This window comes from Gnatocerus cornutus, unplaced genomic scaffold (assembly GCF_029298725.1).
Source record: "Gnatocerus cornutus isolate USDA-ARS CGAHR unplaced genomic scaffold, icGnaCorn1.1 ctg00000052.1, whole genome shotgun sequence".
Lineage (NCBI taxonomy): Eukaryota > Metazoa > Arthropoda > Insecta > Coleoptera > Tenebrionidae > Gnatocerus > Gnatocerus cornutus.
Genome location: NW_028275397.1, coordinates 768,301 through 783,666, shown reverse-complemented (window position 1 = coordinate 783,666; position 15,366 = coordinate 768,301).

Here is a 15,366-nt window from a genome sequence, read left to right as displayed (position 1 = left end):
CAATTCAGCCGTTGAATCTTGGTAAAAAGTCATGATATTGTAGATTTCGTGCTCTTCTTTGCGAATTCAAGATAGAAAACAACGAAAATCAGCGAGAAATCGTCGTTTTGCATCGAAATATGCGGTTTTCTCTAAGAATTTTGATGATTTCGTGCAGAATTCTGCTGTTTTCTTGCAATTCAGCCGTTGAATCTTGGTAAAAAGACATGATTTTGTAGATTTCGTGCTCTTCTTTGCAAATTCATGCCAGAAAACAACGAAAATCGGCGAGAAATCGTCGTTTTGCATCGAAATATGCGGTTTTCTGTAAGAATTTTGATGATTTCGTGCAGAATTCTGCTGTTTTCTTGCAATTCAGCCGTTGAATCTTGGTAAAAAGTCATGATTTTGTAGATTTCGTGCTCTTCTTTGCAAATTCAAGCGAGAAAACAACTAAAATCGGCGAGAAATCGTCGTTTTGCATCGAAATATGCGGTTTTCTGTAAGAATTTTGATGATTTCGTGCAGAATTCTGCTGTTTTCTTGCAATTCAGCCGTTGAATCTAGGTAAAAAAGTCATGATTTTATAGATTTCGTGCTCTTCTTGGCGAATTCAAGATAGAAAACAACGAAAATCGGCGAGAAATCGTTGTTTTGCATCGAAATATGCAGTTTTCTCTAAGAATTTTGATGATTTCGGGCAGAATTCTGTTGTTTTCTTGCAATTCAGCCGTTGAATCTTGGTAAAAAGTCATGATTTTGTAGATTTCGTGCTCTTCTTTGCGAATTCAAGCCAGAAAACAACGAAAATCGGCGAGAAATCGTCGTTTTGCATCGAAATATGCGGTTTTCTGTAAGAATATTGATGATTTCGTGCAGAATTCTGCTGTTTTCTTGTAATTCAGCCGTAGAATCTTGTTAAAAAGTGATGATTTTGTAGATTTCGTGCTCTTCTTTGCGAATTCAAGCCAGAAAACAACGAAAATCGGCGAGAAATCGTTGTTTTGCATCGAAATATGCGGTTTTCTGTAAGAATTTTGATGATTTCGTGCAGAATTCTGCTGTTTTCTTGCAATTCAGCGGTTGAATCTTGGTAAAAAGTCATGATTTTGTAGATTTCGTACTCTTCTTTGCGAATTCAAGCCAGAAAACAACGAAAATCGGCGAGAAATCGTCGTTTTGCATCGAAATATGCGGTTTTCTGTAAGAATTTTGATGATTTCGTGCAGAATTCTGCTGTTTTCTTGCAATTCAGCCGTTGAATCTTGGTAAAAAGTCATGATTTTGTAGATTTCGTGCTCTTCTTTGCGAATTCAAGCCAGAAAACAACGAAAATCGGCGAGAAATCGTTGTTTTGCATCGAAATATGCGGTTTTCTGTAAGAATTTTGATGATTTTGTGCAGAATTCTGCTGTTTTCTTGCAATTCAGCCGTTGAATCTTAGTAAAAAGTCATGATTTTGTAGATTTCGTGCTTTTCTTTGCGAATTCAAGCCAGAAAACAACGAAAATCGGTGAGAAATCGTCGATTTGCATCGAAAAATGCGGTTTTCTGTAAGAATTTTGATGATTTCGTGCAGAATTCTGCGGTTTTCTTGCAATTCAGCCGTTGAATCTTAGTAAAAAGTCATGATTTTGTAGATTTCGTGCTCTTCTTTGCAAATTCAAGCCAGAAAACAACGAAAATCGGCGAGAAATCGTCGTTTTGCATCGAAATATGCGGTTTTCTGTAAGAATTTTGATGATTTCGTGCAGAATTCTGCTGTTTTCTTGCAATTCAGCCGTAGAATCTTGGTAAAAAGTGATGATTTTGTAGATTTCGTGCTCTTCTTTGCGAATTCAAGCCAGAAAACAACGAAAATCGGCGAGAAATCGTAGTTTTGCATCGAAATATGCGGTTTTCTGTAAGAATTTTGATGATTTCGTGCAGAATTCTGCTGTTTTCTTGCAATTCAGCGGTTGAATCTTGGTAAAAAGTCATGATTTTGTAGATTTCGTGCTCTTCTTTGCGAATTCAAGCCAGAAAACAACCAAAATCGATGAGAAATCGTCGATTTGCATCGAAAAATGCGGTTTTCTGTAAGAATTTTGATGATTTCGTGCAGAATTCTGCGGTTTTCTTGCAATTCAGCCGTTGAATCTTAGTAAAAAGTCATGATTTTGTAGATTTCGTGCTCTTCTTTGCGAAATCAAGCCAGAAAACAACGAAAATCGGCGAAAAATCGTCGTTTTGCATCGAAATATACGGTTTTCTGTAAGAATTTTGATGATTTTGTGCAGAATTCTGCTGTTTTCTTGCAATTCAGCCGTTGAATCTTGGTAAAAAGTCATGATTTTGTAGATTTCGTGCTCTTCTTTGCGAATTCAAGCCAGAAAACAACGAAAGTCGGTGAGAAATCGTCGATTTGCATCGAAAAATGCGGTTTTCTGTAAGAATTTTGATGATTTCGTGCAGAATTCTGCTGTTTTCTTGCAATTCAGCCGTTGAATCTTAGTAAAAAGTCATGATTTTGTAGATTTCGTGCTCTTCTTTGCGAATTCAAGCCAGAAAACAACGAAAATCGGCGAGAAATCGTCGTTTTGCATCGAAATATGCGGTTTTCTGTAAGAATTTTGATGATTTCGTGCAGAATTCTGCTGTTTTCTTGCAATTCAGCCGTTGAATCTTGGTAAAAAGTCATGATTTTGTAGATTTCGTGCTCTTCTTTGCGAATTCAAGCCAGAAAACAACGAAAATCGGTGAGAAATCGTCGATTTGCATCGAAAAATGCGGTTTTCTGTAAGAATTTTGATGATTTCGTGCAGAATTCTGCTGTTTTCTTGCAATTCAGCCGTTGAATCTTGGTAAAAAGTGATGATTTTGTAGATTTCGTGCTCTTCTGTGCGAATTCAAGCCAGAAAACAACGAAAATCGGCGAGAAATCGTCGTTTTGCATCGAAATATGCGGTTTTCTCTAAGAATTTTGACGATTTCGTGCAGAATTCTGCTGTTTACTTGCAATTCAGCCGTTGAATCTTGGTAAAAAGTCATGATATTTTAGATTTCGTGCTCTTCTTTGCGAATTCAAGATAGAAAACAACGAAAATCAGCGAGAAATCGTCGTCTTGCATCGAAATATGCGGTTTTCTCTAAGAATTTTGATGATTTCGTGCAGAATTCTGCTGTTTTCTTGCAATTCAGCCGTTGAATCTTGGTAAAAAGTCATGATTTTGTAGATTTCGTGCTCTTCTTTGCAAATTCATGCCAGAAAACAACGAAAATCGGCGAGAAATCGTCGTTTTGCATCGAAATATGCGGTTTTCTGTAAGAATTTTGATGATTTCGTGCAGAATTCTGCTGTTTTCTTGCAATTCAGCCGTTGAATCTTGGTAAAAAGTCATGATTTTGTAGATTTCGTGCTCTTCTTTGCGAATTCAAGCGAGAAAACAACGAAAATCGGCGAGAAATCGTCGTTTTGCATCGAAATATGCGGTTTTCTGTAAGAATTTTGATGATTTCGTGCAGAATTCTGCTGTTTTCTTGCAATTCAGCCGTTGAATCTAGGTAAAAAGTCATGATGTTATAGATTTCGTGCTCTTCTTGGCGAATTCAAGATAGAAAGCAACGAAAATCGGCGAGAAATCGTTGTTTTGCATCGAAATATGCGGTTTTCTGTAAGAATTTTGATGATTTCGTGCAGAATTCTGCTGTTTTCTTGCAATTCAGCCGTTGAATCTAGGTAAAAAGTCATGATTTTGTAGATTTCGTGCTCTTCTTGGCGAATTCAAGATAGAAAACAACGAAAATCGGCGAGAAATCGTTGTTTTGCATCGAAATATGCAGTTTTCTCTACGAATTTTGATGATTTCGGGCAGAATTCTGCTGTTTTCTTGCAATTCAGCCGTTGAATCTTGGTAAAAAGTCATGATTTTGTAGATCTCGTGCTCTTCTTTGCGAATTCAATTCAGAAAACAACGAAAATCGGCGAGAAATCGTTGTTTTGCATCGAAATATGCGGTTTTCTGTAAGAATTTTGATGATTTTGTGCAGAATTCTGCTGTTTTCTTGCAATTCAGCCGTTGAATCTTGGTAAAAAGTCATGATTTTGTAGATTTCGTGCTCTTCTTTGCGAATTCAAGCCAGAAAACAACGAAAATCGGTGAGAAATCGTCGATTTGCATCGAAAAATGCGGTTTTCTGTAAGAATTTTGATGATTTCGTGCAGAATTCTGCGGTTTTCTTGCAATTCAGCCGTTGAATCTTAGTAAAAAGTTATGATTTTGTAGATTTCGTGCTCTTCTTTGCGAATTCAAGCCAGAAAACAACGAAAATCGGCGAGAAATCGTCGTTTTGCATCGAAATATGCGGTTTTCTGTAAGAATTTTGATGATTTCGTGCAGAATTCTGCTGTTTTCTTGCAATTCAGCCGTAGAATCTTGGTAAAAAGTGATGATTTTGTAGATTTCGTGCTCTTCTTTGCGAATTCAAGCCAGAAAACAACGAAAATCGGCGAGAAATCGTTGTTTTGCATCGAAATATGCGGTTTTCTGTAAGAATTTTGATGATTTCGTGCAGAATTCTGCTGTTTTCTTGCAATTCAGCGGTTGAATCTTGGTAAAAAGTCATGATTTTGTAGATTTCGTGCTCTTCTTTGCGAATTCAAGCCAGAAAACAACGAAAATCGGTGAGAAATCGTCGATTTGCATCGAAAAATGCGGTTTTCTGTAAGAATTTTGATGATTTCGTGCAGAATTCTGCGGTTTTCTTGCAATTCAGCCGTTGAATCTTAGTAAAAAGTCATGATTTTGTAGATTTCGTGCTCTTCTTTGCGAAATCAAGCCAGAAAACAACGAAAATCGGCGAGAAATCGTCGTTTTGCATCGAAATATACGGTTTTCTGTAAGAATTTTGATGATTTTGTGCAGAATTCTGCTGTTTTCTTGCAATTCAGCCGTTGAATCTTGGTAAAAAGTCATGATTTTGTAGATTTCGTGCTCTTCTTTGCGAATTCAAGCCAGAAAACAACGAAAATCAGTGAGAAATCGTCGATTTGCATCGAAAAATGCGGTTTTCTGTAAGAATTTTGATGATTTCGTGCAGAATTCTGCGGTTTTCTTGCAATTCAGCCGTTGAATCTTAGTAAAAAGTCATGATTTTGTAGATTTCGTGCTCTTCTTTGCGAATTCAAGCCAGAAAACAACGAAAATCGGCGAGAAATCGTCGTTTTGCATCAAAATATGCGGTTTTCTGTAAGAATTTTGATGATTTCGTGCAGAATTCTGCTGTTTTCTTGCAATTCAGCCGTTGAATCTTGGTAAAAAGTCATGATTTTGTAGATTTCGTGCTCTTCTTTGCGAATTCAAGCCAGAAAACAACGAAAATCTGTGAGAAATCGTCGATTTGCATCGAAAAATGCGGTTTTCTGTAAGAATTTTGATGATTTCGTGCAGAATTCTGCGGTTTTCTTGCAATTCAGCCGTTGAATCTTAGTAAAAAGTCATGATTTTGTAGATTTCGTGCTCTTCTTTGCGAATTCAAGCCAGAAAACAACGAAAATCGGCGAGAAATCGTCGTTTTGCATCGAAATATGCGGTTTTCTGTAAGAATTTTGATGATTTCGTGCAGAATTCTGCTGTTTTCTTGCAATTCAGCCGTAGAATCTTGCTAAAAAGTGATGATTTTGTAGATTTCGTGCTCTTCTTTGCAAATTCATGCCAGAAAACAACGAAAATCGGCGAGAAATCGTCGTTTTGCATCGAAATATGCGGTTTTCTCTAAGAATTTTGATGATTTCGTGCAGAATTCTGCTGTTTTCTTGCAATTCAGCCGTTGAATCTTGGTAAAAAGTCATGATTTTGTAGATTTCGTGCTCTTCTTTGCAAATTCATGCCAGAAAACAACGAAAATCGGCGAGAAATCGTCGTTTTGCATCGAAATATGCGGTTTTCTGTAAGAATTTTGATGATTTCGTGCAGAATTCTGCTGTTTTCTTGCAATTCAGCCGTTTATTCATATAAAAAAGTCATGATTTTGTAGATTTCGTGCTCTTCTTTGCAAATTCAAGCGAGGAAAACAACGAAAATCGGCGAGAAATCGTCGTTTTGCATCGAAATATGCGGTTTTCTGTAAGAATTTTGATGATTTCGTGCAGAATTCTGCTGTTTTCTTGCAATTCAGCCGTTGAATCTAGGTAAAAAGTCATGATTTTATAGATTTCGTGCTCTTCTTGGCGAATTCAAGATAGAAAACAACGAAAATCGGCGAGAAATCGTTGTTTTGCATCGAAATATGCGGTTTTCTGTAAGAATTTTGATGATTTCGTGCAGAATTCTGCTGTTTTCTTGCAATTCAGCCGTTGAATCTAGGTAAAAATTCATGATTTTGTAGATTTCGTGCTCTTCTTGGCGAATTCAAGCCAGAAAACAACGAAAATCGGCGAGAAATCGTCGTTTTGCATCGAAATATGCGGTTTTCTCTAAGAATTTTGATGATTTAGTGCAGAATTCTGCTGTTTTCTTGCAATTCAGCCGTTGAATCTTGGTAAAAAGTCATGATTTTGTGGATTTCGTGCTCTTCTTTGCAAATTCATGCCAGAAAACAACGAAAATCGGCGAGAAATCGTCGTTTTGCATCGAAATATGCGGTTTTCTGTAAGAATTTTGATGATTTCGTGCAGAATTCTGCTGTTTTCTTGCAATTCAGCCGTTGAATCTTGGAAAAAAGTCATGATTTTGTAGATTTCGTGCTCTTCTTTGCGAATTCAAGCCAGAAAACAACGAAAATCGGCGAGAAATCGTCGTTTTGCATCGAAATATGCGGTTTTCTTTAAGAATTTTGATGATTTCGTGCAGAATTCTGCTGTTTTCTTGCAATTCAGTCGTTGAATCTTGGTAAAAAGTCATGATTTTGTAGATTTCGTGCTCTTCTTGGCGAATTCAAGATAGAAAACAACGAAAATCGGCGAGAAATCGTTGTTTTGCATCGAAATATGCAGTTTTCTCTAAGAATTTTGACGATTTCGTGCAGAATTCTGCTGTTTTCTTGCAATTCAGCCGTTGAATCTTGGTAAAAAGTCATGATTTTGTAGATTTCGTGCTCTTCTTTGCGAATTCAAGCCAGAAAACCTCGAAACTTTGCGAGAAATCGTCGTTTTGCATCGAAATATGCGGTTTTCTCTAAGAATTTTGACGATTTCGTGCAGAATTCTGCTGTTTTCTTGCAATTCAGCCGTTGAATCTTGGTAAAAAGTCATGATTTTGTAGATTTTGTGCTCATCTTTGCGAATTCAAGATAGAAAACAGCGAAAATCAGCGAGAAATCGTCGTTTTGCATCGAAATATGCGGTTTTCTCTAAGAATTTTGATGATTTCGTGCAGAATTCTGCTGTTTTCTTGCAATTCAGCCGTTGAATCTTGGTAAAAAGTCATGATTTTGTGGATTTCGTGCACTTCTTTGCAAATTCATGCCAGAAAACAACGAAAATCGGCGAGAAAACGTCGTTTTGCATCAAAATATGCGGTTTTCTGTAAGAATTTTGATGATTTCGTGCAGAATTCTGCTGTTTTCTTGCAATTCAGCCGTTGAATCTTGGTTAAAAGTCATGATTTTGTAGATTTCGTGCTCTTCTTTGCGAATTCAAGCCAGAAAACAACGAAAATCGGCGAAAAATCGTCGTTTTGCATCGAAATATGCGGTTTTCTGTAAGAATTTTGATGATTTCGTGGAAAATTCTGCTGTTTTCCTGCAATTCAGCCGCTGAATCTAGGTAAAAAGTCATGATTTTGTAGATTTCGTGCTCTTCTTGGCGAATTCAAGATAGAAAACAACGAAAATCGGCGAGAAATCGCTGTTTTGCATCGAAATATGCGGTTCTCTGTGAGAATTTTGATGATTTCGTGCAGAATTCTGCTGTTTTCTTGCAATTCAGCCGTTGAATCTAGGTAAAAAGTCATGATTTTGTAGATTTCGTGCTCTTCTTGGCGAATTCAAGATAGAAAACAACGAAAATCGGCGAGAAATCGTCGTTTTGCATCGAAATATGCGATTTTCTGTAAGAATTTTGATGATTTCGTGCAGAATTCTGCTGTTTTCTTGCAATTCAGCCGTTGAATCTTGGTAAAAAGTCATGATTTTGTAGATTTCGTGCTCTTCTTTGCGAATTCAAGCCAGAAAACAAAGAAAATCGGCGAGAAATCGTCGTTTTGCATCGAAATATGCGGTTTTCTGTAAGAATTTTGATGATTTCGAGCAGAATTCTGCTGTTTTCTTACAATTCAGCCGTTGAATCTTGGTAAAAAGTGATGATTTTGTAGATTTCGTGCTCTTCTTTGCGAATTCAAGCCAGAAAACAACGAAAATCGGCGAGAAATCGTCGTTTTGCATCGAAATATGCGGTTTTCTCTTAGAATTTTGATGATTTCGTGCAGAATTCTGCTGTTTTCTTGTTGAATCTTGGTAAAAAGTCATGATTTTGTAGATTTCGTGCTCTTCTTTGCCAATTCAAGCCAGAAAACAACGAAAATCGGCGAAAAATCGTCGTTTTGCATCGAAATATGCGGTTTTCTGTAAGAATTTTGATGATTTCGTGGAGAATTCTGCTGTTTTCCTGCAATTCAGCCGCTGAATCTAGATAAAAAGTCATGATTTTGTAGATTTCGTGCTCTTCTTGGCGAATTCAAGATAGAAAACAACGAAAATCGGCGAGAAATCGTTGTTTTGCATCGAAATATGCGGTATTCTGTAAGAATTTTGATGATTTCGTGCAGAATTCTGCTGTTTTCTTGCAATTCAGCCGTTGAATCTAGGTAAAAAGTCATGATTTTATAGATTTCGTGCTCTTCTTGGCGAATTCAAGATAGAAAACAACGAAAATCGGCGAGAAATCGTCGTTTTGCATCGAAATATGCGGTTTTCTGTAAGAATTTTGATGATTTCGTGCAGAATTCTGCTGTTTTCTCGCAATTCAGCCGTTGAATCTTGGTAAAAAGTCATGATTTTGTAGATTTCGTGCTCTTCTTTGCGAATTCAAGCCAGAAAACAAAGAAAATCGGCGAAAAATCGTCGTTTTGCATCGAAATATGCGGTTTTCTGTAAGAATTTTGATGATTTCGTGGAAAATTCTGCTGTTTTCCTGCAATTCAGCCGCTGAATCTAGGTAAAAAGTCATGATTTTGTAGATTTCGTGCTCTTCTTGGCGAATTCAAGATAGAAAACAACGAAAATCGGCGAGAAATCGTTGTTTTGCATCGAAATATGCGGTTCTCTGTAAGAATTTTGATGATTTCGTGCAGAATTCTGCTGTTTTCTTGCAATTCAGCCGTTGAATCTAGGTAAAAAGTCATGATTTTGTAGATTTCGTGCTCTTCTTGGCGAATTCAAGATAGAAAACAACGAAAATCGGCGAGAAATCGTCGTTTTGCATCGAAATATGCGGTTTTCTGTAAGAATTTTGATGATTTCGTGCAGAATTCTGCTGTTTTCTTGCAATTCAGCCGTTGAATCTTGGTAAAAAGTGATGATTTTGTAGATTTCGTGCTCTTCTTTGCGAATTCAAGCCAGAAAACAACGAAAATCGGCGAGAAATCGTCGTTTTGCATCGAAATATGCGGTTTTCTTTTAGAATTTTGATGATTTCGTGCAGAATTCTGCTGTTTTCTTGCAATTCAGCCGTTGAATCTTGGTAAAAAGTCATGATTTTGTAGATTTCGTGCTCTTCTTTGCGAATTCAAGCCAGAAAACAACGAAAATCGGCGAAAAATCGTCGTTTTGCATCGAAATATGCGGTTTTCTGTAAGAATTTTGATGATTTCGTGGAGAATTCTGCTGTTTTCCTGCAATTCAGCCGCTGAATTTAGGTAAAATGTCATGATTTTGTAGATTTCGTGCTCTTCTTGGCGAATTCAAGATAGAAAACAACGAAAATCGGCGAGAAATCGTTGTTTTGCATCGAAATATGCGGTTTTCTGTAAGAATTTTGATGATTTCGTGCAGAATTCTGCTGTTTTCTTGCAATTCACGGCTGAATTGCAGGAAAACAGCAGAATTTTCCACGAAATCATCAAAATTCTTACAGAAAACCGCATATTTCGATGCAAAACGACGATTTTTCGTTTTGCATCGAAATATGCGGTTTTCTGTAAGAATTTTGATGATTTCGTGCAGAATTCTGCTGTTTTCTTGCAATTCAGCCGTTGAATCTTGGTAAAATGTCATGATTTTGTAGATTTCGTGCTCTTCTTTGCGAATTCAAGATAGAAAACAACGAAAATCAGCGCGAAATCGTCGTTTTGCATCGAAATATGCGGTTTTCTCTAAGAATTCTGATGATTTCGTGCAGAATTCTGCTGTTTTCTTGCAATTCAGCCGTTGAATCTTGGTAAAAAGTCATGATTTTGTAGATTTCGTGCTCTTCTTTGCGAATTCAAGCCAGAAAACAACGAAAATCGGCGAGAAATCGTTGTTTTGCATCGAAATATGCGGTTTTCTGTAAGAATTTTGATGATTTCGTGCAGAATTCTGCTGTTTTCTTGCAATTCAGCCGTTGAATCTTGGTAAAAAGTCATGATTTTGTAGATTTCGTGATCTTCTTTGCGAATTCAAGCCAGAAAACAACGAAAATCGGCGAGAAATCGTTGTTTTGCATCGAAATATGCGGTTTTCTGTAAGAATTTTGATGATTTCGTGCAGAATTCTGCTGTTTTCTTGCAATTCAGCCGTTGAATCTTGGTAAAAAGTCATGATTTTGTAGATTTCGTGCTCCTCTTTGCGAATTCAAGCCAGAAAACAACGAAAATCAGCGCGAAATCGTCGTTTTGCATCGAAATATGCGGTTTTCTGTAAGAATTTTGATGATTTCGTGCAAAATTCTGCTGTTTTCTTGCAATTCAGCCGTAGAATCTTGGTAAAAAGTGATGGTTTTGTAGATTTCGTACTCTTCTTTGCGAATTCAAGCCAGAAAACAACGAAAATCGGCGAGAAATCGTTGTTTTGCATCGAAATATGCGGTTTTCTGTAAGAATTTTGATGATTTCGTGCAGAATTCTGCTGTTTTCTTGCAATTCAGCCGTTGAATCTTGGTAAAAAGTCATGATTTTGTAGATTTCGTGCTCCTCTTTGCGAATTCAAGCCAGAAAACAACGAAAATCGGCGAGAAATCGTCGTTTTGCATCGAAATATGCGGTTTTCTGTAAGAATTTTGATGATTTCGTGCAGAATTCTGCTGTTATCTTGCAATTCAGCCGTTGAATCTTGGTAAAAAGTCATGATTTTGTAGATTTCGTGCTCTTCTTTGCGAATTCAAGCCAGAAAACAACGAAAATCGGCGAGAAATAATCGTTTTGCATCGAAATATGCGGTTTTCTGTAAGAATTTTGATGATTTCGTGCAGAATTCTGCTGTTTTCTTGCAATTCAGCCGTTGAATCTTGGTAAAAAGTCATGATTTTGTAGATTTCGTGCTCTTCTTTGCGAATTCAAGCCAGAAAACAACGAAAATCGGCGAGAAATCGTCGTTTTGCATCGAAATATGCGGTTTTCTGTAAGAATTTTGATGATTTCGTGCAGAATTCTGCTGTTATCTTGCAATTCAGCCGTTGAATCTTGGTAAAAAGTCATGATTTTGTAGATTTCGTGCTCTTCTTTGCGAATTCAAGCCAGAAAACAACGAAAATCGGCGAGAAATAATCGTTTTGCATCGAAATATGCGGTTGTCTGTAAGAATTTTGATGATTTCGTGCAGAATTTTGCTGTTTTCTTGCAATTCAGCCGTTGAATCTTGGTAAAAAGTCATGATTTTGTAGATTTCGTGCTCTATTTTGCGAATTCAAGCCAGACAACCACAAAAATCGGCGAGAAATCGTCGTTTTGCATCGAAATATGCGGTTTTCTCTGAGAATTTTGATGATTTCGTGCAGAATTCTGCTGTTTTCTTGCAATTCAGCCGTTGAATCTTGGTAAAAAGTGATAATTTTGTAGATTTCGTGCTCTTCTTTGCGAATTCAAGCCAGAAAACAACGAAAATCGGCGAAAAATCGTCGTTTTGCATCGAAATATGCGGTTTTCTCTAAGAATTTTGACGATTTCGTGCAGAATTCTGCTGTTTTCTTGCAATTCAGCCGTTGAATCTTGGTAAAAAGTCATGATTTTGTAGATTTCGTGCATTTCTTGGCGAATTCAAGATAGAAAACAACGAAAATCGGCGAGAAATCGTTGTTTTGCATCGAAATATGCAGTTTTCTCTAAGAATTTTGATGATTTCGTGCAGAATTCTGCTGTTTTCTTGCATTCAGCCGTAGAATCTTGGTAAAAAGTGATGATTTTGTAGATTTCGTGCTCTTCTTTGCGAATTCAAGCCAGAAAACAACGAAAATCGGCGAGAAATCGTCGTTTTGCATCGAAATATGCGGTTTTCTGTAAGAATTTTGATGATTAGGTGCAGAATTCTGCTGTTTTCTTGCAATTCAGCCGTAGAATCTTGGTAGAAAGTGATGATTTTGTAGATTTCGTGCTCTTCTTTACGAATTCAAGCCAGAAAACAACGAAAATCGGCGAGAAATCGTTGTTTTGCATCGAAATATGCGGTTTTCTGTAAGAATTTTGATGATTTCGTGCAGAATTCTGCTGTTTTCTTGCAATTCAGCCGTAGAATCTTGGTAAAAAGTGATGATTTTGTATATTTTGTGCTCTTCTTTGCGAATTCAAGCCAGATAACAACGAAAATCGGCGAGAAATCGTCGTTTTGCATCGAAATATGCGGTTTTCTGTAAGAATTTTGATGATTTCGTGCAGAATTCTGCTGTTTTCTTGCAATTCAGCTGTTGAATCTTGGTAAAAAGTCATGATTTTGTAGATTTCGTGCTCTATTTTGCGAATTCAAGCCAGAAAACAACGAAAATCGGCGAGAAATCGTCGTTTTGCATCGAAATATGCGGTTTTCTGTAAGAATTTTGATGATTTCGTGCAGAATTCTGCTGTTATCTTGCAATTCAGCCGTTGAATCTTGGTAAAAAGTCATGATTTTGTAGATTTCGTGCTCTTCTTTGCGAATTCAAGCCAGAAAACAACGAAAATCGGCGAGAAATAATCGTTTTGCATCGAAATATGCGGTTTTCTGTAAGAATTTTGATGATTTCGTGCAGAATTTTGCTGTTTTCTTGCAATTCAGCCGTTGAATCTTGGTAAAAAGTCATGATTTTGTAGATTTCGTGCTCTATTTTGCGAATTCAAGCCAGAAAACCACAAAATTCGGCGAGAAATCGTCGTTTTGCCTCGAAATATGCGGTTTTCTCTGAGAATTTTGATGATTTCGTGCAGAATTCTGCTGTTTTCTTGCAATTCAGCCGTTGAATCTTGGTAAAAAGTGATGATTTTGTAGATTTCGTGCTCTTCTTTGCGAATTCAAGCCAGAAAACAACGAAAATCGGCGAGAAATCGTCGTTTTGCATCGAAATATGCGGTTTTCTCTAAGAATTTTGACGATTTCGTGCAGAATTCTGCTGTTTTCTTGCAATTCAGCCGTTGAATCTTGGTAAAAAGTCATGATTTTGTAGATTTCGTGCTTTTCTTGGCGAATTCAAGATAGAAAACAACGAAAATCGGCGAGAAATCGTTGTTTTGCATCGAAATATGCAGTTTTCTCTAAGAATTTTGATGATTTCGTGCAGAATTCTGCTGTTTTCTTGCAATTCAGCCGTAGAATCTTGGTAAAAAGTGATGATTTTGTAGATTTCGTGCTCTTCTTTGCGAATTCAAGCCAGAAAACAACGAAAATCGGCGAGAAATCGTCGTTTTGCATCGAAATATGCGGTTTTCTGTAAGAATTTTGATGATTTGGTGCAGAATTCTGCTGTTTTCTTGCAATTCAGCCGTAGAATCTTGGTAGAAAGTGATGATTTTGTAGATTTCGTGCTCTTCTTTACGAATTCAAGCCAGAAAACAACGAAAATCGGCGAGAAATCGTTGTTTTGCATCGAAATATGCGGTTTTCTGTAAGAATTTTGATGATTTCGTGCAGAATTCTGCTGTTTTCTTGCAATTCAGCCGTAGAATCTTGGTAAAAAGTGATGATTTTGTATATTTCGTGCTCTTCTTTGCGAATTCAAGCCAGATAACAACGAAAATCGGCAAGAAATCGTCGTTTTGCATCGAAATATGCGGTTTTCTTTATCGTGCAGAATTCTGCTGTTTTCTTGCAATTCAGCTGTTGAATCTTGGTAAAAATCATGATTTTGTAGATTCCGTGCTCTTCTTTGCGAATTCAAGATAGAAAACAACGAAAATCAGCGAGAAATCGTCGTTTTGCATCGAAATATGCGGTTTTCTCTAAGAATTTTGATGATTTCGTGCAGAATTCTGCTGTTTTCCTGCAATTCAGCCGTTGAATCTTGGTAAAAAGTGATGATTTTGTATATTTCGTGCTCTTCTTTGCGAATTCAAGCCAGAAAATAACGAAAATCGGCAAGAAATCGTCGTTTTGCATCGAAATATGCGGTTTTCTTTAAGAATTTTGATGATTTCGTGCAGAATTCTGCTGTTTTCTTGCAATTCAGCCGTTGAATCTTGGTAAAAAGTGATGATTTTGTAGATTTCGTGCTCTTCTTTGCGAATTCAAGCCAGAAAACAACGAAAATCGGCGAGAAATCGTCGTTTTGCATCGAAATATGCGGTTTTCCTTAAGAATTTTGACGATTTCGTGCAGAATTCTGCTGTTTACTTGCAATTCAGCCGTTGAATCTTGGTAAAAAGTCATGATTTTGTAGATTTCGTGCTCTTCTTTGCGAATTTAAGACAGAAAACAACGAAAATCAGCGAGAAATCATTGTTTTGCATCGAAATATGCGGTTTTCTCTAAGAATTTTGATGATTTCGTGCAGAATTCTGCTGTTTTCTTGCAATTCAGCAGTTGAATCTTGGTAAAAAGTCATGATTTTGTAGATTTCGTGCTCTTCTTTGCAAATTCATGCCAGAAAACAACGAAAATCGCCGAGAAATCGTCGTTTTGCATCGAAATATGCGGTTTTCTGTAAGAATTTTGATGATTTCGTGCAGAATTCTGCTGTTTTCTTGCAATTCAGCCGTTGAATCTTGGTAAAAAGTCATGATTTTGTAGATTTCGTGCTCTTCTTTGCGAATTCAAGCCAGAAAACAACGAAAATCGGCGAGAAATCGTCGTTTTGCATCGAAATATGCGGTTTTCTCTAAGAATTTTGACGATTTCGTGCAGAATTCTGCTGTTTACTTGCAATTCAGCCGTTGAATCTTGGTAAAAAGTCATGATTTTGTAGATTTTGTGCTCTTCTTTGCGAATTCAAGATAGAAAACAACGAAAATCAGCGAGAAATCGTCGTTATGCATCGAAATATGCGGTTTTCTGTAAGAATTTTGATAATTTCGTGCAGAATTCTGCTGTTTT